Consider the following 27,343-nt stretch of genomic DNA (forward strand, 5'->3'; position numbering starts at 1 on the left):
CGTGTCTATACGGCGGCTTTCATAGAAACAACCTTCCAAGGACAACCGCGCGTTGGGACAACCAGAGAATAAAACAGTAAGGCAATAATCGTTTAGCAGTTGATGACCATAATGTAAACAGTGCATTTAGATTGCATGCATAAAATATGAGAGACACATGGTTATAAAACAAAAAAAGGGGAAGAGAAAAGCATTTGAACTGTAATACACGCTTTAATAATCAACCTCTAGTAAGCTGTCAAGTGGTATACACATCTACACAGTCGCATAAACCCCTTCAGCCACATTAATCTTTTAACAACATAGTTTATTTTAAAACATATACATACAAATTTAAAAATCTAAAATACAAGTTAATATGGCTTCTGGTTGTGTATTGAACCTTTCTCCACCTGAAACATTCCTACGTGCTGGGGGTGAGCCTGCCCTCAAGTGGGAGGAATGGAGGGAGTATTTCCTCAATTACATCTCTACATTAGAAGAAGATGAAGAAGTCAAGGCAGAAACAAAATACAAAATGCTCATGTATTGCTTGGGAGCAGGAGGAATAAAGGTATACAATCCAATTTACCAGAAGATTAGAGCAGAAAATGAAGGTGATGTGCAATAAATTGTCGTTTTGGTGCATCCCACGACAAGTTTATAAGGGATCAAATAGTGATGCAGGGTTCAAACTCAAACATCCAAGACAATTTGTGGACCAAAGGCGAATAACCTCTGCAAAACATAATAGACATTGCAAGAAAAGCCGAGCTTACAGGCCGTTGTGCTAAAGCAGTCCTATCAGAGAATAAAGGAAAAAAAGGAGACACCATAAGCAAGGTGTCAGACCAAACGAAACACAACAAGAAGAATTGGAACAAAAGAAACTATAGACCAACACACAAGAGAAATGAAACAAAGAACTGGGGACACGGTTACAGATGTTTAAGCGCATCACACATGGCAAATGACCCTAAATGCCCCACACGTGAAGAGAAGTGTACACATTGTGGCATAAAAGGACATTTCATCAAAGCCTGCAATAAAAGGAGGCCACAAATGGTGAAAGTAGTGGAGGGTGCAGAAGATAATATTCAGAACGCTTCTGACAATGACGACATTAACATGTTTATACTGAACATCGATGATGAACAAAGCAGCGATGTCAATGAAATTAGCGCAACAAAGACAATTACAAAGGCAAGAAAACCCATATGCTGCATGACAATAGGGGGCGTGGAGATTAACATCGTTGCAGACTCTGGATCACCATATACAATAGTTAGCGAGGGAGTCTGGATGGAAAAATTCAAACCAAGCATCGGAGGAAAACTTGACAAACCTGACATAAAAATCAGATCGTTCACCGGAGAGCCCATTGATGTATGTGGCTACAGAAAATTGAACTTTATATACAAAGGACGAGAGTCTGAAAGTAATCTTTAAGTTTCAACAGTGGGGCAATCTGTACTAGGATGGATGGATCAAGGAAATCTGGGTATCATCCTAGGCCCCAGCAAAAATGAGCCCGTGTTAAGTTTGTCTGACAACAATGACTATGCAAAATCTTTACTCAAACAATTTCCCAAAGTATTTAGTGGGGAAGTGGGAGTATTAAAAGGATATCAACACAAAATCAAACTGAAGCCAGTAACAACCCCGGTGGTACACAAGGCGAGAAACATCCCATTTGCCATAAAGGATGAAGTAAAGATCCAATTATACAAACTTATGGATGAAGGAATAATTGAAAAGGTGGAAGCATCTGAATGGTTCGCACCACTTGTCGTAGAAAAACGACCCAATGGCAAGTTGAGACTCTGTGTAGACTTACGTGACCTGAACCAGAACATTATAGTGGAACAATATCCACTACCAAAAATAAATGAGATGCTAGCTACCACTAAGGGCATCAAGTGGTTCTCAACAATTGACTTAAAATCCGCCTATCACCAGGTACCCTTGCATCGTGATAGGAAAACACTAACAACATTCATTACACCATTTGGTTGTTTTGGGTGTACACGGGTACCTTTCGGTTTGGCCTCGGCAGCGCGATGTTTCAAAGACTCATGAACAACATCTTCGAAGGAGTTTCAGGAATACTACTCTTCCAAGACAACATCCTAATTATGGGCAGATCTAAGGAAGAGCATGACTGCAGGGTAGAACAAGTTTTAGAAATTCTGAACAGAAAAGGTTTGACCGCAGAGCATTCCAAATGCAAGTTTGCAAGCAATTCTGTCAGCTATTTTGGCCACCAAATAACCGGCGAAGGGATCAGCCCGAAAAAAGAACTCATACAGGCCATAAAAGGACTCACCGGTACCCGCTAACAAAGATGAACTGAGATATTTCTTGGGATTGGTGGAGTTTTACTCCAAATTCATCAAGAACTTCTCACTTAAGACATATGCCTTAAGACAGCAACTAAAACTTAAGAACAAATTTGAATGGACTGATGAATGCGAGAAAACCTTTCAGAATCTGAAAGCAGACATGTGCACAGCTTTACCCCTTCAAGGATACGACCCTTCTCTACAAAACGTTGTAACCACAGACGCAAGTAATAAGTGGTTGGGCGCTGTACTCACACAGAAGAACAAGAAGGGAGTAGAATACACCATAGCCTTTGCCTCACGTTCACTGACCCCAGCAGAAGAAAAAAATTTCAGTAATAGACTCTATGTATATGTCCCTCCTAGGACACCGTTTCTGTTCATGCTTTGTAGTGTCCCTGCGCGGACACTATACCACCTGTGAGGTTACCAGCCGTGAACGGTCACGATGACAGTTCACAGCTGATCACCGAACTGACTGGAAGTGCGTAAGCTCCGATCTTTATAGGAGCCAGTGTTGGCGCATTTAATTAAAGAACTCTCATCAACTTTATATCCGCGTATGGAGATCTTCACACCAGTGTCTAGTAGGGTCGGGTTTTTTTGCATGTGAGGGCTTCCCTGGTCTGCCCATGTGGGTTCCTTGCCAGCGAGGGCACAGCAGAGCAGGGACCTACATTTAATGCTTCCTGCGGTTGGAGCCTTGGCAGCACGGGTGGAGCTGGGCGACGTTGCGGGCCATGGACTGCGGCCACCGGAGGTGTCTTTGTCTTGGTCGCGGGTGGCAAGTGAGCGGGATATATGGGCTCGTGGCTGGGTTGTGTGGTGTCGCTGGACCCCATTAGCTGGTCGCGAGGTGCGGGGAGGATGCCACGGGAACGGTTCTGCCCTCCTTGTCACGGCAGGACCCATGGTGCCCTGCCTCAGCAACTAGCACGCTGGGGGCATCAGATGAGTGCGCGGGCACTGGATGCTGGTGCTAGGCACGGGGGAAGGTGCCACGAGTGCACGCCGACCCCTCCCCCCATTGGCAGCAGTCAGGCTGCCTCGCCTTTGCAAACCAGATAATTTGAATGTGTGGAGAGGTCAGATGCTCAACAGACAACCGTTCACTCCAGATTCACTGAAGGTAGTCTGTTAGCAGAGGTATAGAACGGGACGTCCTGCGCCAGGGTGCAGATATTGCACGGGCGACACAGCAGATAGTGTGCTGTCAGACGAGGGTGCTTGCGGGCTAGGAGGCCAGGCAAGATAGCAGAACCAATCCTAAAGACCTCTCTCCCCCCCACTGGACTGCCTGAGAATGTCGGTGCGGTGGGATTCGCAATTTTATGGGTATTTTCCCACCCAAACAGGGGCAGAAGGGTACATTGCAGGTATCAGCATAAATAGAGTGGTGCTCATGTGAAGCTTGATCTTGTGAAGGGCAATATTACCTGGAATAACAAAGTACTAGGTCATTAGCTGGTTTGAGCATCAAGGGTCACAGCTGGTTAGCAGGTAGGTGTGTATCTGTCATCAAGCCTTAGTTAAGCAAGCCTGGTAGATGGCTTAAGTTGTCACTCCTAATGGTTGCTGTGACTGCAATAGTGTGCACTAGGCGAACAGTTCGGCTCACCATGGTTTCTTATTCACAATGGGCGGTGCACATGTCTGGTCAACTTCAACAAAGAGGGTGCACTCTGCTCCCAGGGCAGGTTCTGGGTTGCTTCAGTTAGCATGAAATGTCCCGCCCGCATAGCCAGAGTATATAGCCTGGTTGTGGAAGCATTCTTCGAAGCAAGTGCGGTGCTGTTCCATGAATTGGGGAAATAGGTGTTAGGGAGCACAAAATGCTGGAAGGACTGCAACTACAGGTTGCAGGAGGTGGGAGCCACATCAGCTCGTAGGGTAATATAGCGATGGTTAAGAGTAGATCTCCCTCCTGGGAGACCATCACATCCTTGCAGGGCATGCGAGGCACTGGTACATTCCCATAGAAGCATAAACCGCTCCATGTGCAAGTTCGCAGAGCAAGGGGCTTTGGCTTCATCAGGCATGAGCCATGCCAGGCGAACACCAATAGGGGTGACAGAGCCAAATCACAGGAACCTCGCGTGGAGGGTCCTGGAACAACTACGTCGGCGCCCCGTTAGTCCTTCGGGCAGTTGTGGGCCTGAACAACCGGGGGTTTGCCTTGCTATGCTCCGCCCTGAAAGGGGCGTGAGTAATAAGGGACCAATGTGTCACGTGATCCAGTAATAAGGGTAGCGCTGATTGGTTTCTCCACAGTACTTGGCTCATCAGGCGGGCTTGGAAGCATAGGTTGGTACAGCTGCCTGCCCTTGGATCGCCCGTAAGATAACTCACCACATCGCATACTTTTGCATGGAATAAACCTGCAGCAATATTTTTCCCAAACAAAGTTGTGTTGTGTATTTATTTATGCATGCATATTCTGTTGTGGTGTGGTTGGCGTTTTTGCCATAATGGGACTATGTCCCTTGTCTTTCAGCCATGGGTCCCGTGAGAGCTGCCCTCCGGTTGCTGCTGGCACTGGGCTTCTTACAAACAGCAGCAGCTTCTTTCTACGGTAAGGTCTTGTTCCTCTTACCTGCAAGCATCAGTGTCTCTCCTGAGTGCTCATTCCTAAAACATGCTGTTATAACTGTGCAGAATTAAAGTGAAATTAAGGCCCCAGTTGAGGGGAAATCAGGTTCAGATAATAACCTAACTAGTGATTTTTGGTTTCACTGTTTCAAACCTAAGTGTAAATGAAATGTGTTTTTTAGAATTTAGAACTATTCTTGTCAATTTTGTGTTTAGATGGATTGTAGAGTTTGAATGATTTTATAAGAAAGATGAAGGCGTCCCCTCCATGTTTTTACCCTGTAGCCTACAGGTTGTCCCCCGAGTTAGTGCTCCAGCTTTGGAGAGGGCCCTGTGAGGGGGGTGTTTGCCCTGACGGGGTGAGACCGCTGCCGAGGTCATGCTGGGTTCTAGACTGTTGGACGCGGGTGAGATCTGTGCAGACCGAGAGCTCCTGAGCGATAAGGTCACAGAGTGTGGGGCTACAGGCTAGGGCAAGCCGTGACTTCGGGCAGGAGTGGACTCAATGAATGTTAGTTATAATGAATATTACAGTGAGTGGAGCTAATGTCTCCTCGAAGCCGGCAGTGGCACGGTGAGACATGTCGACTCTGGTAGTGGATGACACATGGGTACTAATGGTATTGTTAGTGCAGAGGCAGACGGTGTCAGGGTGAGATGTGGCTGCTATGAGTGTTTGAGATATACCTGCTATGAGTGCGTGAGATATGCCTGCTGTGAGTGGGTGAGGTGTGCCTGCTATGAGTGGGTGAGATGTGCCTGCAATGAGTGGGCGACATGTGCCTGCAATGAATAATTGAGGTGTCTGTTATGAATGGGTGACAAATGGCTGCTATGAGTGGGTGAGATGTGTCTGCTATGAGTGGATGAGATATGCTTGCTATGAGAGGGTGAGCCCTGTCTGCTAGGAGTAGATGAGATGTGCCTGCGTTGAGTGATTGGGATGTGCCTGCCATGAGTGAGTGAGGTGTCTGTTATTAATGGGTAACGAATGGCTGCTATGAGTAACTGAGATGTCTCTGCTATGCTGTGGGTGGGTGAGATGTGTCTGCTATGAGTAGGTGGGATAAGCCTGCTATCCGTGGGTGAGCTGTTCCTGCTATGAGTGGATGGGATATGCCTGCTATGAGTGGGCTAGATGTGCCTGCTATGAGTGGGTGAGATGTGACTGTGATGAATGTGTGAAGTGTCTGTTATGAATGGGTAACATATAGCTGCTATGAGTGGGTGAGATGTGTCTGCTATGCTGTGGGTGGGTGAGATGTGGCTCCTATGAGTGGGTGAGATATGCCAGCTATGAGTCGGTGAGATGTGCCTGCCATGAGTGAGTGAGGTGTGTTATGAATGGGTGACGTATGGCTGCTATTAGTGAGTGAGATGTGTCTGCTATGCTGTGGGTGGGTGAGAAGTGCCTGCCATGAGTGAGTGAGGTGTCTGTTATGAATGGGTGACATATGGCTGCTATGATTGGGTGAAATGTGTCTGCTATGTTGTGGGTGGGTGAGATGTGGCTGCTACGAGTGGGTGAGAAATATGCCTGCTATGAGTGGGTGAGCTGTGCCTGCTATGAGTGGGTGGGATATGTCTGCTATGAGTGGGTGGGATATGCCTGCTTGGAGTGAGTGAGATATACCTGCTATGAGTGGGTGATATATATCGGCTATGAGTGGACGAGATATGCCTGCTACGAGTGGGTGCGATATGTGGCTATGATGGGTGAAAAGTGACTTCTATGGGTAGGTGAGATATGCCTGCTATGAGTGGGTGAGATATGCCTGCTATGAGTGGGTGAGTGGGGCCTGCTATTAAAGGGTGAAATATGGCTGCTATGAGTGGGTGAGCTGTGACTGCTATGAGTGGGTGAAATGTGACTGCTATGAGTGGGTGAGATATGCCTGCTATGAGTGAGTGAGATATGCCTGCTATGAGTGAGTGAGATATGCCTGCTATGGGTAGATGCGATATGCCTGCTATGAGTGGGGGAGATATGCTGGCTATGAGTAGATGAGATATGCCTGTTTTGAGTGAGTGAGATATGCCTGCTATGAGTGGGTGAGATATATCGGCTACGAGTGGGTGAAATATGCCTGCTCTCATTGTTTGAGTCGTTTAATACTAAAGAGATTGTGCAGAGACAGGCGGTACGGCCTCTTACACATAGCAATGCACCCTCAGATATACTACACACGTTAACGGTATTGAACAGCAATGCAAGGTTGTAGGCAGTGTACATAAGGACTTGTTGCACACTACATTGAACAGATGCATTAAGTGAGGAAGATAAAACGATCATGTTATCTTATCTCCCCTGTGCAGAAATGGTACTTAGAGGTAGCTTTAGCTGTATGGTAAGAGATATTCTCAGACACAACACACAATACAGAACACAACATAAAACATACATAGACAGACAGGGGCTTCTGAACAGCCATTTTCATCCATTGGCTGATGTGGTTCAGTGGACTCTAGGCATTGGATAACAGGATTGTCCATCAGTGTTGACATCCGTCATTGGCACTTCACGGATGTAGGCATCCTTCAAGGTAGACGCTCACACACAATCATTGGCCCCTGCACTCTGTCTGCTCAATCTCCCCCAGTGCTTATCCATTCCTCCCAGGTGCTCCTATCTCGCCCCCCATTTTTTAACTGCACCATTCTTATAGCCTGTCAGCCATGTTGCAACAGTGAAGTAAAGCTGAGGCCAGCACCGGCTCTAAATCGGATTGCCCGGGACAGCGCCCTAGGTGAAAAGAAATTTTGGCATTTGTTGTGTTTCGTTGCGGTGTGACGGAAGTGTGTGAGGAACATGGGATGAGGGCACGGAAATTATGGGGTGCTAACAATTACACTGATGTCCATTAAGGGCTGATTACAAAGTCTTTAATGGGACTCGACTGAGATAAAGTGGAATGGACGCGCTGCTCTTTGCATGACATTAAGTCAGGCAGCTCCTTGATACGCCCCTCTGAAAAACGGCGCACAAGGCCAGCCCTGGCTACGGCATCACGACTCATAAGGGCCCTGAGTCACGCCCGAACCGTGTGCACAGTGACCACCTTTGACTGGTTCTGCAGGTGTAGCTGCCTACTCCAGAAACAAGCATTTGCAATGCAATAGGACTCGCATCTGCCAGAGTTTACGCTATTGGCATTGTAAATTACAATAACAATGCCTTTGGCAAGCGCGAGATCTCGGCGAGCGTGCCCTTAGGGCCCGGCCCCCCAGACGCGCGCCACACCCCCATAGTCCAGTCCAGTAGCCTGACTGGCCGGACTAAGTACTTCCGGGTCGCTCAGGTCGTGTATCCGGCCGGAGCAGATAGCTTTAGGGAGGAAACCAGGGGGAGCTATTTAGGCCCCGGCTCCACGTCCACTCTTCCTCTTTTCCAGCTCTGGACACCTCGACCAGTAGATCCAATCTATCTTGTGGATCCAATCTATCGTATCGGCACGGTCGGCGTTCGTGGGACTCGTGTGCATAGGAGAGGGATTTCGTATCGTGTGCAGGGCAACGCGGATCTGGAGGTGAGGTGTCGGGGGCATTGGGGAGCGCGGGTCAGCTGCTTGTAGCCGGTGGGCAGACATAGTTGTAAGTTATCATAAACTGTTTCCCCCGCTGGACGCTGGTGGCTGCCCGTAGTCTCCCAGTTATCGATAGCTCGTGCGGGGACACCTCCCTCTGGGGATCCGGGGCCCGTAGGTGGAGCGGGGGCCGAGCGTTTTTAATTTTGTGTAGCGGTGTGCAGAGCGGGCGAAGTTGGGCGCCAACAGCTTAATTAGGGTATACCGTTGGGGCTCCTCAGGTGCGCCGCTAAAGTCGTGCTGTTGTTTAAATTAGTGTGGGTTTTTGAGCGGGAGAATTTTTGGGTGAGGGTTCCGCTCCTGGTCTCGTGCCATTGTTAAGTTTTGTCCCGCCCTGTGGCCTAATGGTTAAGGGCTGAGACTCTTACTCTCAAGGTTATGTGTTCAATCTCCGGTGTTTCTGTTTCTACAATTAAAGGAGTAAGAAATTGTAACTTATTTGACTAAGGTTGGATTTGGTGCGAGAGCGTGCGCCGGACTGTGCAGTCTCTTACTCTCAAGGTTACATGTTCATTCCCCAGTGTTTCGGTTTCTACAATTAAAGGAGTAAGCAATTGTAACTTACTTGAGGCTGAATTTGGTGTGAGATCGTGTGCCGGCTCCGTTTCCGGGTTAGCGAGGGATTTGGCTTGCGCGAGTGGGGTTGCTCAGCTGGGTGGGGAGCTCGGATTCAAAGTTACGTGTTCAATCTCGGTGTTTCTGTTCCGACAATTAAAGGAGTAAGCAATCTTAACTTACTTGACTAATGTTGGATTTGTGTGAGAGCGTGTGCCGGCTCCGCTTCTGGCCTAACCGGGGATTTAGCTTGCGTGTGTGGGGTTGCTCAGCTGGGTGGGGAGCACGATTACAATGCACGAGCTGAAAAAGCCTGCGAATTGACTTCACGAGGTATACGCGCACATGCTAATTTCAGAATAAGAGTGGACACACAGATTTAGGGCAATATCCACTGCAAGCGCCACTTTATTTTAGCAGGTAGACGCGCACAGGGGTTTTTAACCTTAGTTAAAGAGCGATCTTATCCTCGGCTAGGAGCAGATCTGCGTTATTGAATAAACATGCTTGTGTTTAGTACTGTTCTTTAAGAATTTATTGGAACGTGCACTGCCATTAGGAAGCAAAAGATACCGCCTAAGCGCAATCAAAAAAGAAAAGAGGGAGAGTCTGAAATAACACAGCTGTTGAAGCTAGTGTTAGCAAAATTGGGCAGGAATGATGATGATAGCGAGGAGGAACAAGGGGGTGAGGCCCCGGTATCGGATAGTGAGGAGGTCCCCGAGCCAGCAGATAGAGCCCGCCCCCAGAGAACCATAGTCCCACCCAAAGCGGCATTCCCTCCTTTAGTGAAGAAGCCCAGGGTGAGCAAGAAAGGAAGGGGGGCAGGGAACCTGGGTGGTGACCTCCTGCACCTGCTTCTCCTGTAATGCCTCCGCAGCCAGTACTCCTGCTGCCGATTGAGCCAGTTCCCAACCTGCCGGAACCAGTGCTTCCTCTGCCCGCAGGGCCCTCAGCGCCAATGCCTAATGCTCCTAGACTTGCGCTCCCGATACCTTGTGTACAGGCAATAGCGGTTCCCAACGTGGCTCCTCCACCTCCGCCTGAGGTACCCCTGCAGGTAGTCAGTGCACCACTAGTAGAAGGACGGGATGAGGTGGGCACACTCTTGGCCGAGATTAGGGGGGTTTTGATGGCATTGATGCCAGCACCTGCTCTCCCAATCATGATAGCACCGGAGGTAGTGCCAGTGGTAGCCCCAATCATGCAGGAGGGGACAACGAGTGGGGTAGTGCCCCCTGCCCCAGGACAACCCGAACAGCAGTGGATGGGGGGCAAGCGGCCACAGCTGCTATATTGGCTACTGTGGCAACTCTTTTGGCACAATTAGGCACACCGGCATTGGGGAACCCAGGTAGCAGCGCAACGTTAGCGCCTTGGCGTCACCAACGGGCACGGGAAGCGTGCTCGGTCGAATTGAATAAACAAGTGGCCCTCTTGGGCAAAGCGTAAGAAAAGGATGCGAGCACGCCCCTTCCGGCAGTGGGTCAAGCGGCCCCCGCCCAACCATTGACAACTGGGGTTGCTCCAGGTAAGGCAGTGGAGTGTTTAAGCAAAGAAGGTGGTAATGATGCAGTGTTATCTAAGCTGGGTAAATTGGCAGCACATGTTACACAGGACACGAGAGAAAAGATTTGGAAGGGGAAATTTGTTGATATATTCGCCTTAATTAGACCAAAGAGGAGGGAAGTGGAGCCTAGAGAGAAGGACGGGAAAGAAGGTTCCTTCAGGGATAGGAAACCAAGGGTAGAGGAATCAATCACTAATAGGTTGTTTGGTTTCAATGTTTTTTCCATAGTGATGTTGGAAAGGAAGCCGGAATTGGCAATACCCCTGATATGTTATGCAAATAAGATTTTAAAGGCACAGACAATGTATGGGGGAGTAGCTTGGTTGGACTACGATAGGGACTTTAGATGGGCCAAGGTAGATGACCCTGACATGGGCTGGGACCAAACAGAGGTAAATGTATGGTTAGAGAGCGTCAATAATAAAGCTCCCATGAAACAGCCCTTTCGGACTTCCCAAGGGGGCACAGGGGAGAAAAAAGGAACGTGTTGGGCTTTTAAGCGAAAAACATGTACCTGGCCCCCAGGGGCATGTAAGTTCAAGCACGTATGTGCATACTGCGGTCACCCTTCCCATCCCGAGTTTAAGTGTATTAAGAAGTCCAAGGAAAAAGGCAGAGAGTCTAAGCCACCTTCTCAGCAGTAAACTACCCACGCCAGTTGACATAGGGAGGCTGATTTTCTGGCTGAATCAGTATCCTGACAGGAAGGCAGCCAGGACATTGTATGAAGGGTTCTCCACAGGCTTCTGCATTTCAGAGCAAGGGGTGCCCCCAGTGGGTTATTGCAATAAGTTGTCAGTGCGCATGCACCCTATGGTAGTGTCACAGAAGGTCGATAAGGAAAGGGTGCTGGGTCGGGTGGCTGGCCCGTTCACTGCACCTCCATTGCCAGGATTTGTGTGTTCACCTCTGGGCGTGGTTCCTAAAAAGGAGCCAGGCCAGTTCAGCATGATTCATAACTTATCAGCGCCAAAGGGGGCATCGGTGAACAATGCTATAGATCCGTCCCTGTGCTCTGTGACATATTCTTCCTTTGACGCGGCACTTCAGAGGCTGCGCGACTTAGGGCCCTACGCCTTCATGGCAAAGACGGACAATGAGTCAGCTTGCCGGTTCACCCTGAGGATTACCACTTGCTAGGTTTTCAGCTGAATTCCCATTTTTATTATGACAGGTGTATGCCAATGGTTGTGCAGTGTTGTGCAAATACTTTGAGATGTTCATCTCTATGCTGCAGTGGTTGTTTGTCTTCAGAACAGGGGACAAGGACATAGTACACTACCTAGATGACTTTATGATCATGGGCCCCCCAGCATCAGGCAGGTGCAGCCAGGCCTTGAGCAAACTAGTAGCCATGTTTGACGAGCTGGGGGTGCCATTGTCAGAAACCCAAAATGTTTTACACAGTTTTGGCATTTTTCTGGGACATAGCCTATTTTTGCTATTTTTTGTGCTTTTGACCTCCTTCCAGTTAATGGTAGAAATGGGTACAAAAGCAATAATGGATCCTGGACAGCTATACATTTTAGAGAAGTAGACAAAATTCTGAATTCAGCAAGGGGTCATTTGTGTAGATCCATCAATGTTTCTTTATAGAAACTAACAGTTAAATATAGGATACATTGAAAATTAGTTGAAAAAAACAGCCTTTTGTGTCAACGTTTTCACCTGTAACTTCTTCTAATTATGACAGCTCTTTGAAAGCAATATACCATTACATCCGCTGGACATTACTGGTTGGGGAGATATATAGGATTTGTAGGTTCACCAAGAACCCGACGAACCCAGAGCCAAAAACTGAGCAGCAACTTGCAATGGTTTTTTATTATGTACCGGGTATATAGTAATTATTCTGTAAAAATGTGTACATGGAAAAATCGGTATGAAAGACACCTATGTATTTCTGAAATGGGAACAAAATATAGAGTTTAGAAACAGTAGATATTTGCACATTTCTGAAATTGGGAATACTCATACTAGCATGAGAATTATCAGTCCTTTTTTAGAATGACTTCTTTTTTACACAATATCTTTCATTTGAAAGGCAGAAATGCATCGAAAGTCAATAGATGATACCAGTTCCTTTACAAATCTGAATTACCCTGAGTCTCCCAATAAAAATGGTACCTCACTTGTGTGGGTAGGCATAGTGCCCGCGACAGGAAACGGCGCAAAACGCAACGTGGTCACAACTCAATATCGCAAAGTGCCTAGCTGTAGTTTTTGAACCCTAGCTCTGCGGGCACCTTGGGAAACCTAGCAAACCTATACATTTTTGAAAACTAGACACCCAGGGGAATCCAGGATGGGGTGACTTGACTGCCTCCCACCAGGGTCTGTTACCCAGAATCCCTTGCAAACCTAAAGAATTGTCAAAAAAAACACATTTTCTCCACATTTCTGTCGTGGAAAGTTCCAGAATCTTCCTGAATCCACAAATTTCCACCCACCCCGCGTTCCCCAAAGTCTTACGAGAAAAACAGTACCTCACTTGTGTGGGTCGGCCTAGTGCCTGCGACAGGAAACGGCGCAAAACGCAACGTGGTCACACCTCAATTTCGCAGTGAAAAATGACCCTTTTTTGGCAAAATGTCTAGCTGTAGTTTTTGAACCCTAGCTCTGCGGGCACCTTGGGAAACCTAGCAAACCTATACATTTTTTTAAACTAGACACCCAGGGGAATCCAGGATGGGGTGACTTGACTGCCTCCCACCAGGGTTTGTTACCCAAAAAACCCCATGCAAACCTAAAAAATTGTCCAAAAAAACACATTTTCCCCACATTTCTGTCGTGGAAAGTTCCGGAATCTGCCTGGATCCACGAATTTCCACCTACCCCGCGTTTCCCAAAGTCTTACGAGAAAAACAGTACCTCACTTGTGTGGGTCGGCCTAGTGTCCGCGACAGGAAACGGCGCAAAACGCTACGTGGTCATACCTCAATTTCGCAGTGAAAAAGGACCCTTTTTTGGCAAAATGTCTAGTTGTAGTTTTTGAACCCTAGCTCTGCGGGCACCTTGGGAAACCTAGCAAACCTATACATTTTTGAAAACTAGACACCCAGGGGAATCCAGGATGGGGTGACTTGACTGCCTCCCACCAGGGTCTGTTACCCAGAATCCCTTGCAAACCTAAAAAATTGTCAAAATAAACACATTTTCGCCACATTTCTGTGGTGGAAAGTTCCGGAATCTGCGTGGATCCACAAATTTCCACCCACCCCGCGTTCCCCAAAGTCTTACGAGAAAAACGGTACCTCGCTTGTGTGGGTCGGCCTAGTGCCCACGACAGGAAACGGCGCAAAACACAACGTGGTCACACCTCAATTTCGCTGTGAAAAATGAGCCTTTTTTGGCAAAATATCTAGCTGTAGTTTTTGAACCCTAGCTCTGCGGGCACCTTGGGAAACCTAGAAAACCTATACATTTTTTAAAACTAGACACCCAGGGGAATCCAGGATGGGGTGACTTGACTGCCTCCCACCAGGGTCTGTTACCCAGAATCCCTTGCAAACCTAAAAAATTGTCCAAAAAAACACATTTTCCCCACATTTCTGTCGTAGAAAGTTTCAGAATCTGCGTGGATCCACAAATTTCCACCCACCCCACGTTCCCCAAAGTCTTACGAGAAAAACGGTACCTCACTTGTGTGGGTCGGCCTAGTGCCCGTGACAGGAAACGGCGCAAAACGCAACGTGGTCACACCTCAATTTCGCAGTGAAAAATGACCCTTTTTCGGCAAAGTGCCTAGCTCTAGTTTTTTAACCCTAGCTCTGCGGACACCTTGGGAAACTAGACACCCGTGTGCTTCCAGGTAGGCATGGCTTGCGTGGATCCCCCAACGTTTCCTTACCCAGAATCCCCTGCAAAAATCACATTTTTCACACATTTTTGTGTGGGAAAGTTGTAGCATCACCGGGCTCACTCAAATTTACCACCACCCAGCGTTCCCCTGGGTCTCCCGGTAAAAATGGTGCCTCACTTGTGTGGGAGGCCCAAGTACCCGCGACAGGCAAGGGCACAAAACGCAGTGAGGCGACATCAAAATTGCCTATCTCAAAACGACCTGGTTTTGCAAGGGGGGTCACTTGGGTTTTTGGCCCGGTGCTCGGCGGCCATCTAGGGAAATGTTAGAAATGGGATTTCTGGTTGGCTAGGGCTTGCGCCAAAGCCAGACAGAAACCACCACTCTAGTCAGGGCAAGGAAGGTACACGCCGAAGATAACCCCTGCTCACCCCCTTGGTAGCTTGGCACGAGCAGTCAGGCTTATCTCTGAGGCGATGTGTAAAGCGTTTGCGCGCGCACCCAGCAACAACACCCAAGGCCCACCACAAAGGAAACTCCACACAAGGTATTCTATAAAAATAGCCTTTGTATTATACACAACACATTAGATAAAAACACCCATTCTACAATGTGCCAACAGGCACGGGCAGAATTTACAAGGGATTATATATACAGGGGACAGGGCCACATGGACCACTGTCAGGAATTAGCACTCTTAGAACATAGCACTTAGAACATAGGAAATAAAATTACTGTTGCACAAAATTACACCTAGCACACAACCAGTCACTACTGGTATCAGGTAAGTACCACCTACGCAACCCTAACCACCTTAGGAAAATATTGCGCAGGGAATCAGGACCTCACTGGCACTACCTGTACTAGGGAGAAAACAACCACCTAAGTATCACAATACCTGTAGGGGTAAAACGCACATTACCCATGATGCATCACATTCAGAGGTGTAAAACAAGGGAAACACATGATGCATAAAATACATTCAGCGGTGTAAAGCAAAGCACATGACGCATAAACACATTCAGAGGTGCAGGGAAGGAAACAATAACGTGAAAACTCACATTAGCCACTATCTGTGGCAGTCCCTAGGCCACCTGGCCTTGTTGGGGCTCTGGACGCCCTGTCCAGCAGAGTCAGGGCGCGCCTGCGCAGGCTGCGCAAACCAGCGCGCACAAAGCACAACCTACACGTAGCAGTTGCCCACTAAGTGCTGGGCAACTGGAGAAATGCTGGGGCCAACGTTGGAGCCTCCCAGGGCTCTGAAACAACTGAAATGCCCCCTGAGCCTCGTGGGCTCTGCACAGCAGGAACTGCCCCCTAGAGCCCTCTAGGCTCGAGAAATAATGGGGGCAAGGTGGGGGTGGCCCGCTGCCATCTGGGGCCACTCAATCGCACAAGAAATGCCCCCGTTCGTTGGAGCGTCTAGCGCTCTAATTACTCATGCCCCCTGAGCCTTGCAGGCTCTAAACCAATGTTGGGGCCAATGGTGGAGCGGCCCGCTGCCTTCCGGGGCCGCTCTTCTCCACGACACAACTGCCCTCGACCGTTGCAGTCTCTCTGACCCCTAAGACAAAGTGCCCCCGTTCGTTGGAGCCTTCATGGCTCTCTAGACAAATATGTGTCCCGCTCACGGGGGTGGATACAATGCGGCCGTTGGAGCGCACCAGCGCTCTGTGACTGTCCCGGCTGCTCCGGCCCCCTCCCGGCAAGAGCCCCACTGGAGCGCACTCGCTCCGAGCACTACACGGTCGTCCCCACTTACCGGGACTCCGGCGGCGCTCCTGGACCTGTCGCGGGGCTCTCCTCTTCTTCGGTAGGCGGGGTGGGCTCCCGCCGAACCCACGTCTCCGCTTCTCTTCCTGCTTCGTGGGCCGGAGCGCGGGGTAGGCTCCCGACGGCTTCCGGCTTGAGGCGAGGCCCCGCCCACGTCTCGATGGAGGTCGCCTGACTTCCTGTGTGCCCAAGGGCCGCGGCGGTGACTTTCTTCGTCTCCAAAAACGGCACAGATGCAGGGTGGGCACCTGCTAACGAGTGGCAATGTCCCTGGCAGGGTGGGCACCTGCCAGGAGGCTTTAAGATCCACGAAGCTGGGGCAAATGCCGGGTGGGCACCGGCTTTCAAGAATAAAGCGCTCCTAGCGCTATGACGCCAGTGAAAGCGCTCCCAGGCACTTCGGGGAGCAGGAAAGCGCTTGCAGGCGCTTAGGGGAACACATCCAGCGCTCCCAGCGCTATGAGGGAAAGAAAAGCACTTCCTGGTGTTTTTAGGGGGGCAATAAAGCGCTCCCAGCGCTTTAAGCAGGATCCAAGCAAAGTTCTTCCCTGCATGCAGCAGGGCAGGGGTGGGGGGCAAGGCTGGACCCAGAGCCAGCTCACTGGGCCTCCAGGCAGGGAGGTAGTCCAAGTGGCGGTCCTCTGGTCCAGCAGCAGCAGCAGCCCCCCTCAGGTAAGATCCTGGCAGAGAACAGTTTCTGTGGGGACACAGCCCCATTTTTATACAGGCAAACCCTTTGTTCTGGGTTCAGGGTGAGGGGGAAAACCAGTCGCAGCTGGTTGGGGAGCACCCTTGATGTGCTCAGCCCCTCACTCTATTCACTGGCAGGGCTAGGGTCATCAGTCGCACCACAGGGGGCGGAGCCAGCATTGTGTGTGGAAAACCCTGTCCTATTCAGGACCCAGGTGTACTCCTCCCACCCATCTAGCTGCTGATCTCCCCATTCACCACTGGGTGACTCATCCTGACTCTGGGGAATCCCTAGCCCGTCACATGACATGACCAGCCAATCACGGGACAGACACACTGCACACAGAAGTGCCCACCTCTAGAAGTGGCACTTCCACACTAGGTACATGCACGCCGCACACATCATCGCGCAGCATTCACTCCCACGAGTCCGCACATACCAAACTCGGGCCTGCACACCCCACGCATCAGGAACTACTAGGGACACATACATTCCCCATGCATTCCTATGGGAGGGCAGGCCTATCTCACCACATGCACTCAGAGCACGCACGCACTTTATCCTGGGACACAGAGAAAGTGCGCAGAAACCAAAAAAATTACCACACCAAGTCACCAATAAAAAGCCCAAAAAAGTTCAGGGGTGAACCTGCCAGAAGGGCCAAGTCCAACAGGAAACCTACCAAACCCATACATTTCTGAAAACTAGACACCCGGGGGCTTCCAGGGAGGTATGGCTTGCGTGGATCCCCCAACGTTTCCTTACCCATAATCCCCTGCAAACCTCAATTTTAGTTGAAAAAAATCACATTTTTCACACATTTTTGTGTGAGAAAGTTGTGGCATCCCCGGGTTCACTCAAATTTCCCACCACCCAGCGTTCCACCGGGTCTCCCGGTAAAAATGGTGCCTCACTTGTGTGGGAGGCCCAAGTACCCGCGACAGGCAAGGGCCCAAAAATTTTTTTGTATAGGCAATGTTGATGTCGCATCACTACGTTTTGGGCCCTTGCCTGTCGCGGGAATCACTACCAGTGTACACACGAAAATTAAAAACATATCCTGTCCTACTCTCAGACAACATATACAGCTTAATTCCATAGCGTGCCCTCTTGCTAGGGATGTACTGCCTAAAAACCAAACGGCCCTTGAACAAGACCAGAGACTCATCAATAGATATTTCTTTCCCTGGAGTATAGATCTCAGAAAATCGATCTACAAAGTGATCAAGAACGGGCCGAATCTTAAAAAGACGGTCACAGTCAGGGTGATCTCATGGCAACGCCATAGAATTATCAACAAAATGCAGCATACGTAGCAAAAGTAAATACCGATTACGAGTCATAACTGCAGGAAATATGGCAGTTGCCAACAAGGGGCTAGTAGACCAATATGAAGCCAAGGATGTCTTTCTTACCACACCCATCAATAAAGTCAAACCCAAAAATTTCTTAATCTCTTCCAGATATGTTGGAGTCCACCGGGTAGCTCTAGACTGGGGCCTAAGTTTGTCACTGTTGTCCCTCAAAAACTGTTCAGCATACAAATTCGTCTGCTCAACAATCTCACCCAAAAATACATCATCCATAAACAACTGAAAAAACTGTATAGGCAAAAAGTGTTCACAATCCACTGTACACCCTGCATCACCGCTAAAGGCAGGCAACACCGGCTGCACCATGTTTGGATCAACCCAAAGTCCAGCACTTCCAGTAGGAAGCCTAGCAGCCTCAGACTGCAATCCAGATGCCTCTTGCACCATCGGCACAGCAGTTTCATCCTCTAAGACAGGCACTTCATCCGCACTGAGAGTTGCTTCATCCACACCATGGGTACCTTCATCTGCACTGAGTGTACCTTCATCATCCGATGATTCCATGTTGAGAGAAAACTCACTGCCAGAATCTTCCCCTCCCTCTTCTCCCTCAGATGCACTGTCAGTCTCATAATCATGCTCAGAGGAAAATTCAAGAAGCATACCAACCACCTGTTGAGCAGTCATTCTACGGCTAGCCATAATGCTTACTAATAAAGGTAACTTGTCAAACACGTCAACAACAACAAACACTTTGTAAAATAAGTAATAAACAAAAAGCACCTTTATCAAAAACACATATATACTCCAAAACAATACCACTCACTTGCCAGAGGCAGCTAAACTACTCACCACCACCTACTCTGTACAGACACAGTATGGATCAACAATATCCCACTAAAAAAGAAAGAGAAAAGAAATTACACATAAGACTATGCAAAACACATCGCAAAGAATTTCATGCTCAAACCACTAACTAAACATGCCGCCATTATGACATCACTTACAAAACAATTCATTCCAACATTACAATATTACTCATTTGGAGTAAATACAACAACAAAAAAAATTCTTACCAAAACAATGCAACTACACAAAACTGCAGAACAACCACTGTCGAAACCGGAAACAGGAATCAAAAGCTTTAGACTAGAAGAAAAAGGAGAAAAAATCATTAATGTAACATATGCATATAATGCTCTAGACCATCACGTACTGCGCAAAATGTATTGCTTGAACCTCCCACTTTCAAGAAGGAAAGATCGATGGCCCAATCCTTTACAAGCAACGTGGCGAGAATCTGGAACTCAGCCTCAGCTCCGGACCACCCCCTCGCTCTTCCCAGTCCTTCAAAACTGACCTCAAAGTTCTCCTCCTGCAAAGACACTTCCAAACTTAATTCACACCCTCTCTATTGTCTGAAGGAAGTCTTTACATTATAGGAAATTCTTTTCTCCATGCCCGTAGAAGTGCCTTCCCAGTGTGTTCCTGTGTTTTGAGTGTCTGCCATTTATTGCACTTTTATACCTCAACTTGTACTTTGTACTCTTTTGTAACTTGCACACATGTCACTTTTCCTCTTGTAACGTATTGTTTGCTACCTCTTGTATTTTGTTTGCTTTTGATACATGCACAATTACCACCATTGCCTCATGTAACGTAACGTTTGCTCTTGTTTTCAGAGTGTCTGCCATTTATTGCAGTATTTTACCTCTACTTGCATTTTGTACTTTTTTGTAACATGCACACATCACTTTTTCCTCTTGTAACGTATCGTCTGCTACCTCTTTGATTTTGTTTGCACTTTAAAATATATAAAAAATAATGTGGCCATAAGGGCAGCGACCCTTGCCTAAAAAACGGGGAAAAAAACCTGGCGCTGGTGGCCATTCCAGCTGCACGATCGTGCAGCAGGAATGCATAAAAGTGACATTGGGGGCAGAGGTGTAGCTAGAGCTTGTGGCGCCCGGGGCTATCTCTCAGATTGCTGCCCCTGGGGAGGGGGTGTTGCTGGGGAAAAAAGACAGCGATCAATTGAAAGAGGTCTGAGATACAAGTAGTATCGCCACTAATAGTTACCTCGATCATGCAAGTTACATGCACATACATGACACGGTCCAAGGCTACACAGTTGAATACACCGGTGACTGGCAGTACAAAAGAGAACACACAGACTGCATGATTTATCTGGGGACTCAGAAAAACCACATGTGACATGCATCAGAGAGCTGCGTGAATAATTACCTGGTAATCCCCTCAGCACAATGCAAACATGCACGGGGGGGAGAACGCTTTTGAAGTGGACAAGCGCTGTACCTACCAGGCTCTTGGGGGCTGCTGTGATCCTCTCTCCAGCTTCCTGTGGACGCTCGGTTCCCCTGCCGCTGCTGCCTCGCGCCACCTGAGGCTGCCGCAGGGTAGAACCGCAAGCCCCAGCATTCCCCTCAGCCCCGACCACTCACGCAGGACGACGCGCCCGGAGGCGCTACTTCTTCAGAGGCTCCCTCGGTGGAGCGGGGGGAGAACGCTTTTGAAGTGGACAAGCGCTGTACCTACCAGGCTCTTGGGGGCTGCTGTGATCCTCTCTCCAGCTTCCTGTGGACGCTCGGTTCCCCTGCCGCTGCTGCCTCGCGCCACCTGAGGCTGCCGCAGGGTAGAACCGCAAGCCCCAGCATTCCCCTCAGCCCCGCCCACTCACGCAGGACGACGCGCCCGGAGGCGCTACTTCTTCAGAGGCTCCCTCGGTGGAGCGGGGGGAGAACGCTTTTGAAGTGGACAAGCGCTGTACCTACCAGGCTCTTGGGGGCTGCTGTGATCCTCTCTCCAGCTTCCTGTGGACGCTCGGTTCCCCTGCCGCTGCTGCCTCGCGCCACCTGAGGCTGCCGCAGGGTAGAACCGCAAGCCCCAGCATTCCCCTCAGCCCCGCCCACTCACGCAGGACGACGCGCCCGGAGGCGCTACTTCTTCAGAGGCTCCCTCGGTGGAGCGGGGGGAGAACGCTTTTGAAGTGGACAAGCGCTGTACCTACCAGGCTCTTGGGGGCTGCTGTGATCCTCTCTCCAGCTTCCTGTGGACGCTCGGTTCCCCTGCCGCTGCTGCCTCGCGCCACCTGAGGCTGCCGCAGGGTAGAACCGCAAGCCCCAGCATTCCCCTCAGCCCCGCCCACTCACGCAGGACGACGCGCCCGGAGGCGCTACTTCTTCAGAGGCTCCCTCGGTGGAGCGGGGGGAGAACGCTTTTGAAGTGGACAAGCGCTGTACCTACCAGGCTCTTGGGGGCTGCTGTGATCCTCTCTCCAGCTTCCTGTGGACGCTCGGTTCCCCTGCCGCTGCTGCCTCGCGCCACCTGAGGCTGCCGCAGGGTAGAACCGCAAGCCCCAGCATTCCCCTCAGCCCCGCCCACTCACGCAGGACGACGCGCCCGGAGGCGCTACTTCTTCAGAGGCTCCCTCCGCGTCGCGGGATCGCGCGCGGGTCGGCGCCGGGAGAAGCACGGGACAAGGGCGGGACCGTCTGTGGCCGTCCGGGGCCGGACGAGGCCGGGCCAGGCTACAACTTTTGTTCTTCGAGCCAATTCCTGAACACCTTCACATCTGCAAGAGGACAGGGGAGATAAGTCACGGGGGCGTTTGTGGGCTATACATTGTTATCAGACAACACCCACTGTTTTGTGCTTGGTATTGGCTAGTCACAAGTGGTTGACTAAGGGTTAAAGCTGTTCGGTTGTTAAAGCGGTTGTTAGACGACATTATAAACTCGTTAGGCCAAAGTTGGACCATGGGTAAAATGAAAAAACCCCATAGTAGAACAGGGGGAGGAGTAAAGGGAACCTTAGATGCATTCATCACACGGGCAGAATCCTTGCTTTCCCACGAAATACTATTGACGGAGCGTAGGTTATCTCTCGATTCCCTCCTGGCCCACAAACGATCTTCACTGGGGACAATTGCTGAGTGTGTCACACCTGGGGGGAGTATCCCTGAAGGTCAGAACATTTTAGCCCATAGTAACACCCAGCACGTGACCACAGCACAAGTTCACACATCAACGGTAGTAGATGGGGAACAAGAGGTAATAATATTGGAGGGGTCTTTAACCCCCCCCTGTCAACACCATACTTCTCCCTCGAGACCAAACGTAACGGTGTCGGGAGTCTCCGAGCCACCAACCCCGGGTATCAGGGAAATCAGAGTTGAAGAACAAACTGGGAATGCCACTGGGGGAGAGGGAGAACCTGACTTCCCACTAGGGAGAGAAAGTGAAGTGATCACCCGCTCGAAAAAGATGTTATTGGGGACAGACCCCACCCTAGCTCCTGGCCCTATTGTGAATGTAAGGTCCCCGCCTAACGCACATCGTAAAGGAACCGAAAAAACTAGAAAGGGCAATAAATCGAAAAAAGGAACACTCAGGAATGAGCCCATAGCTACTGAGGACATAAGATCCCGACTTACTTGCACACAATGTGAAACCTGTTCCCCGGTAATTAGAAAGGAATGGTTAATGGAGATAACGAAAGTATTAGAGTCCAACATAGAAGCCCTTCTCCTTAAACATTTGGCCCCCTTAGTAGAACATGTCAAGAAAATTGAGGGGAAAATAATCAGGTTGTTGGATGCACAAAATAGGGAACACCCGGTGGCCCAAATAATCACGACTCAGGAAGGGTTGGGGAGTGCCTTGCGTCCCGCCAGTGCCGATTCAAATAACAGCAGGCTGGTAGGGAGCAATTTGAGAGCTGCCACTATAGTGAACAAGGATAGAGATACACCCCCCATCATTGCAACCCCTAGATTACAGCAGGAGGGTAAGAACAGAGGGACGGTAACAGCTCACAGTCTTCCAGAGGCACAGGCCCAGAGCACTCCGGGTCTTCAGACATTGGACCTGCCCCCAGCCTCCTGCCCATACACAATAGTCCTGGCGGGAGTCCCAGCCCAAAACCCCGACAGAGAAGAATCGACAAGCTCCCTGATTAATAAAATTAACCACTGGTTACATAACAACGTGAAGGGAGTTAATCTGAGGAATACTCAAATCCTTATGGCAAGAAGGGTAGCTTGGGTTGGACCATCAGAGAAAAAATTCCCAGGGGACTGCGTTATTGTTAACTTCAGAGACCCGCAAATGGTAAAAGAATTACTTGCTTTTAGTTGTGGGTTCTTTGATAGTGGGTCGACAATAAAAATGCTTCCACTTAATTTTTTCTACAGGGACCACTTAACTGAGCAACGACAAACGAATTGGAGAAGAAGGGAAATGCATACTATAAGAAATAATAGTCCGTGGTCTGGCCCAAACCGGTTCACCCCACTATGTGAGGCAGCAGTGATGGACGAACTGGACTGACTGGCCCATGAAGAGCTTTTAGAGCCCCCACCTCCCTCAGCTAATTTAGTGCACAGGGACTTTCTGGATATCACGGGAAATACTCCAGAACTTTCCACCAGGCAAAATGAAATTTCACCAACTCCTGTAGTCAATAGCGTGGTTTCGGGAGGGACTTGCTTTGCAGGGTTCCTTGACCAAATTCAGTCCACCCTAGCCAGGAGGACAATAAATTACGAGGCGGAGGAACTTAGGGTGGTCTCTTGGAATATTGCAGGATTATCTTCCAAGTTAAAAAACAAGGAGTGGTTGGATTTTAGTCAGAAATTCCATATTATCTGTCTACAAGAAACGTGGGAGACGGATAGTAGTGCTGCACACTTAGAGGGATATAAAATGTTTTTTGTACCGGCCCGGAAATCTAGTATGGGAAGAGCGAAAGGTGGACTAGTAATATATGTGTCTCTCAAACTACAAGGGACCTGGGAGGTCTTGGGCTGGAGTTCGGATCATTTACAGGGCATTAGTTATCGCAGGAAGGGCTTAAGATTTGTCTTAATAAATTTTTATAATGCAGTTCAGCCAACGCAGAGGTTGAATGAGCTCGAGGATAGATTATCAGATCTACACTCCAGGGGAAATAACCCCCCAACCCTGATTTTGGTGGGCGATTTTAATTGCCATCAATGCCCACACTTAAAATGGGAAGGGGCTAAATGGGATTTCTGCCCCTCTACCAAGGACTGGCATCTAGAACATTCACTGGAAGGTAGTAAACTTGGTAATATCCTGGGCACATATGATCTTATCCCTACGATGGACTTAATCAAGCCCACTAACTCTAATATTATTAACCCAACGTTCAAAGGCAGAGGTAGGGATACCATTATTGATTTTATTTTTGTTTCTAATGGTCTTAAATACAGGATCGTAGATTTTAGTATACAGATTAGCATTTTTAGTGACCATAACCCCTTGGTGCTGTCATTGATGGTTGAGGACTCATCCTCTCAAGCAAAGGCCAGTATGACGAGGGGCAAATTAGATGCAATTGATCAAGGCAGGCGCATACGTTGGGCTAACATAGATGGGGAAGCATTTTATAAACATCTTATTGCAACCCCCGACAGCGGGATCTGGATGTGTTTAGACCAGGATGTCAAAGGCAAAAAATTGATAAATGTCTTTATAAATATGGCAAGGGACATCGACAAGTTACTCAGGGCTAAAGTACCACCTACGTCCAACAGCCAACCAAAATGGTTTGACAAAGCATGCTCCAGTGCCCAAAGTGAATTAAAACGGGCACTTAAAAAAGTACCGAAAGACAGGAGCAGGATAACGGAATGCAGGGCCCAATATAAGCTGGCCATAAAAAGGAGGAAACAAACTATCCAATCTGAGGCTTGGGGGAATTTAAAGGAGGCAGCGGAGTTGAGAGACATGTCTAAATTCTGGAAGGTGATAAATGACCCAATTTTTCAGACATCAAATAGCGAGAAGATGGTCTGTAACATCCTTCCAGAAGAATGGGTTTCTCATTTTAGTAAGTTGTATAATCATGTCAGCGCTCCAACCCAATTAGCCACAGATGTGGGGACTCTGCCAAATTCATTGGTGGAGTTTACAGTGGACGAAGTTAAAAATGGAATATGTGCCCTGACAAGAAACAAGGCCCCGGGGCCAGACGGGATTCCTCCAGATCTATTCTTATCACAGGTTGAGCTGTGGGCACCTATACTAGCGAGAATTTTTAATACAGCCGTGGAAGAGGGACTGCCAAGGTCCTGGTCAACTGCCCATATTGTCCCCATATTTAAAAAGGGAAACAAGAGTAACCCACAATGTTACCGACCGATTTCTTTAATCGATGTGTCTGCAAAGGTGCTAGGGAAGGTGATTCTAAATCGACTTATGGACTGGGCGGAGGAAAAGGAAATTATTACAGACACCCAGTACGGTTTTAGAATGGGCCGCTCAACTACTGACCAATGCCTCAATTTATATAATCTGGCCGCAAAATATACTGTGGCTGGCGAAGGTACAGTTTTTTTAGCATTTATGGACTTGACAGCAGCCTTCGACCGGGTTAACCGCGGGAAATTATGGGAGATTCTAGAGTTGCTAGGGGTAGATTTGAGCTTGATATTCATTTTAAAATCATTGCACATGAATACTACAGCCCAGGTTCGGTATAGCAACGAGGGGAATCTAACCGACCACTTTTCTTGCACAGGGGGTGTGAGACAAGGCTGCATCCTGGCGCCTTTTTTATTTACATTATATATAAATGGTTTGGACAATGCTCTGAGAACACTGGGAGTTGATTGCCCGAGAGTAGCAAATAGAAGTATTCCTGTCTTATTGTATGCGGATGACGCAGTACTCCTCTCGCGTACAGGGAAGGGTCTGCAATCTCTTATTGATGGCTTCTGTGAGTTCATGGCAAATCTAGACTTATCCCCTAACCTTACAAAATCATATATTATGGAAGTAGGAAAAAGACCAACTAAGAATTTTACTTTTAAAATTGGGGGACACAAATTAGAGAGGGTCGAGGTCTTCAATTATCTAGGGATCACCTTCGATAAACATCTCAACTTTAACGCATTAATCACTGAAAAATGCAAACAGCACGTGAGCATAATGGGCTCAATTATGAATCGTGCCACGAGATTAGGTAGGTGGTCAGTGCTGGAAATACTGAATTTATATAACTCAATTTGTTGTTCCAAAATCATGTATGGGAGTGAGGTTTGGGGATTCAGAAACATGGCCACTATACAATTAGAGGAAAACAAGTTTCTTAGGAGGATCTTGCAGGTTCCTCATACCACACCGGCCCATATTATTCATGAGGAGCTAGGGATCCCGTATATCTCTGACAGATTAAGTTTTAAGCCATTACTGTGTTGGATTAAAATCTGGACCAACCCTGAAGCAAGTCTAAGCAGAGAAATATTAATAGACTGTATTAACAGGGATAATGGTCATAAGATACCATGGCTTAAATATGTTCAGGATAAACTGGAGTGGCTGGGTTTTGCAAAATATTTTAAGGAACCAACGGCCCTAACACCGCAGCTAAAGGTCACGTTAAAAGCAGAATATATGAGGCGGATAGCCTGTGCCCGGGAAGATAGCGAAATTCTGAAAGGGTCAGTGAGATCTCATATATTAACTAAATCTGTTGTAGGTCTCGAACCCTACCTGGCACTGATCTATAATAAAAACGATAGGTTTTTAATGACCAGATTTAGACTGGATCTCTTACATCACATTTTAGCAGTTCCCGCGGGGTACACGAAAGATATTGGCACAAAGGGTCCCTGTGGCTGCGATCTGGGATCTCCACAGGACACCCTACATTTTGTATTCTTTTGTCCATTATATGAATATCCGCGGGCTCTTTTTTTAAAAACCATCCTAAGAGCGAATAAATTTACCCAGGTTAGAGTCGCTCTTTTATACTTAAAACTGTCTGTGGAACCCTTTACATTGTTCTGTACTGTAAATTTTCTAAGATTAGCTGTGAAACTGAGGAAATCTAGAAGGGAGGCGTAAGTTAGTTTGATTGCCGGATGCTGTAGCTGAGGCATCCGGATTAAAGGCCCCCCGTATGATAGTTTTACATTGTACACAGAACAGGATATAATTCGTGGAGTTTTCACAATTGTTGACTCGCAATGTTTACAGTACTTGGGATGTTATAAGAAGTTTGTTTTAATTAGGCTACGGCTTTGTTTAAATTTGATTGATCTTATGTAAACTACGATCTTGCATTTTAATTATTGTTAAAGGGTTGGTATTCCCTATCT

General features: G+C 48.3%; 1 protein-coding gene across 1 annotated transcript in view; it reads left to right on the forward strand.

Annotated features, from left to right (window-relative positions):
- The first annotated feature begins 8,258 nt into the window (after positions 1 to 8,258).
- The window catches only part of LOC146859095 (eosinophil peroxidase-like), a 145,470-nt gene continuing 126,385 nt past the window's right edge, over positions 8,259 to 27,343 (forward strand). The window contains exon 1 of the mRNA XM_085647143.1: positions 8,259 to 8,437. The gene's annotated coding sequence lies outside the window, so the exon portion shown is untranslated. The remainder of the gene's footprint in view (positions 8,438 to 27,343) is intronic.

Source organism: Triturus cristatus, chromosome 3_2, assembly GCF_964204655.1.
Source record: "Triturus cristatus chromosome 3_2, aTriCri1.1, whole genome shotgun sequence".
In the NCBI taxonomy this organism is placed as follows: domain Eukaryota; kingdom Metazoa; phylum Chordata; class Amphibia; order Caudata; family Salamandridae; genus Triturus; species Triturus cristatus.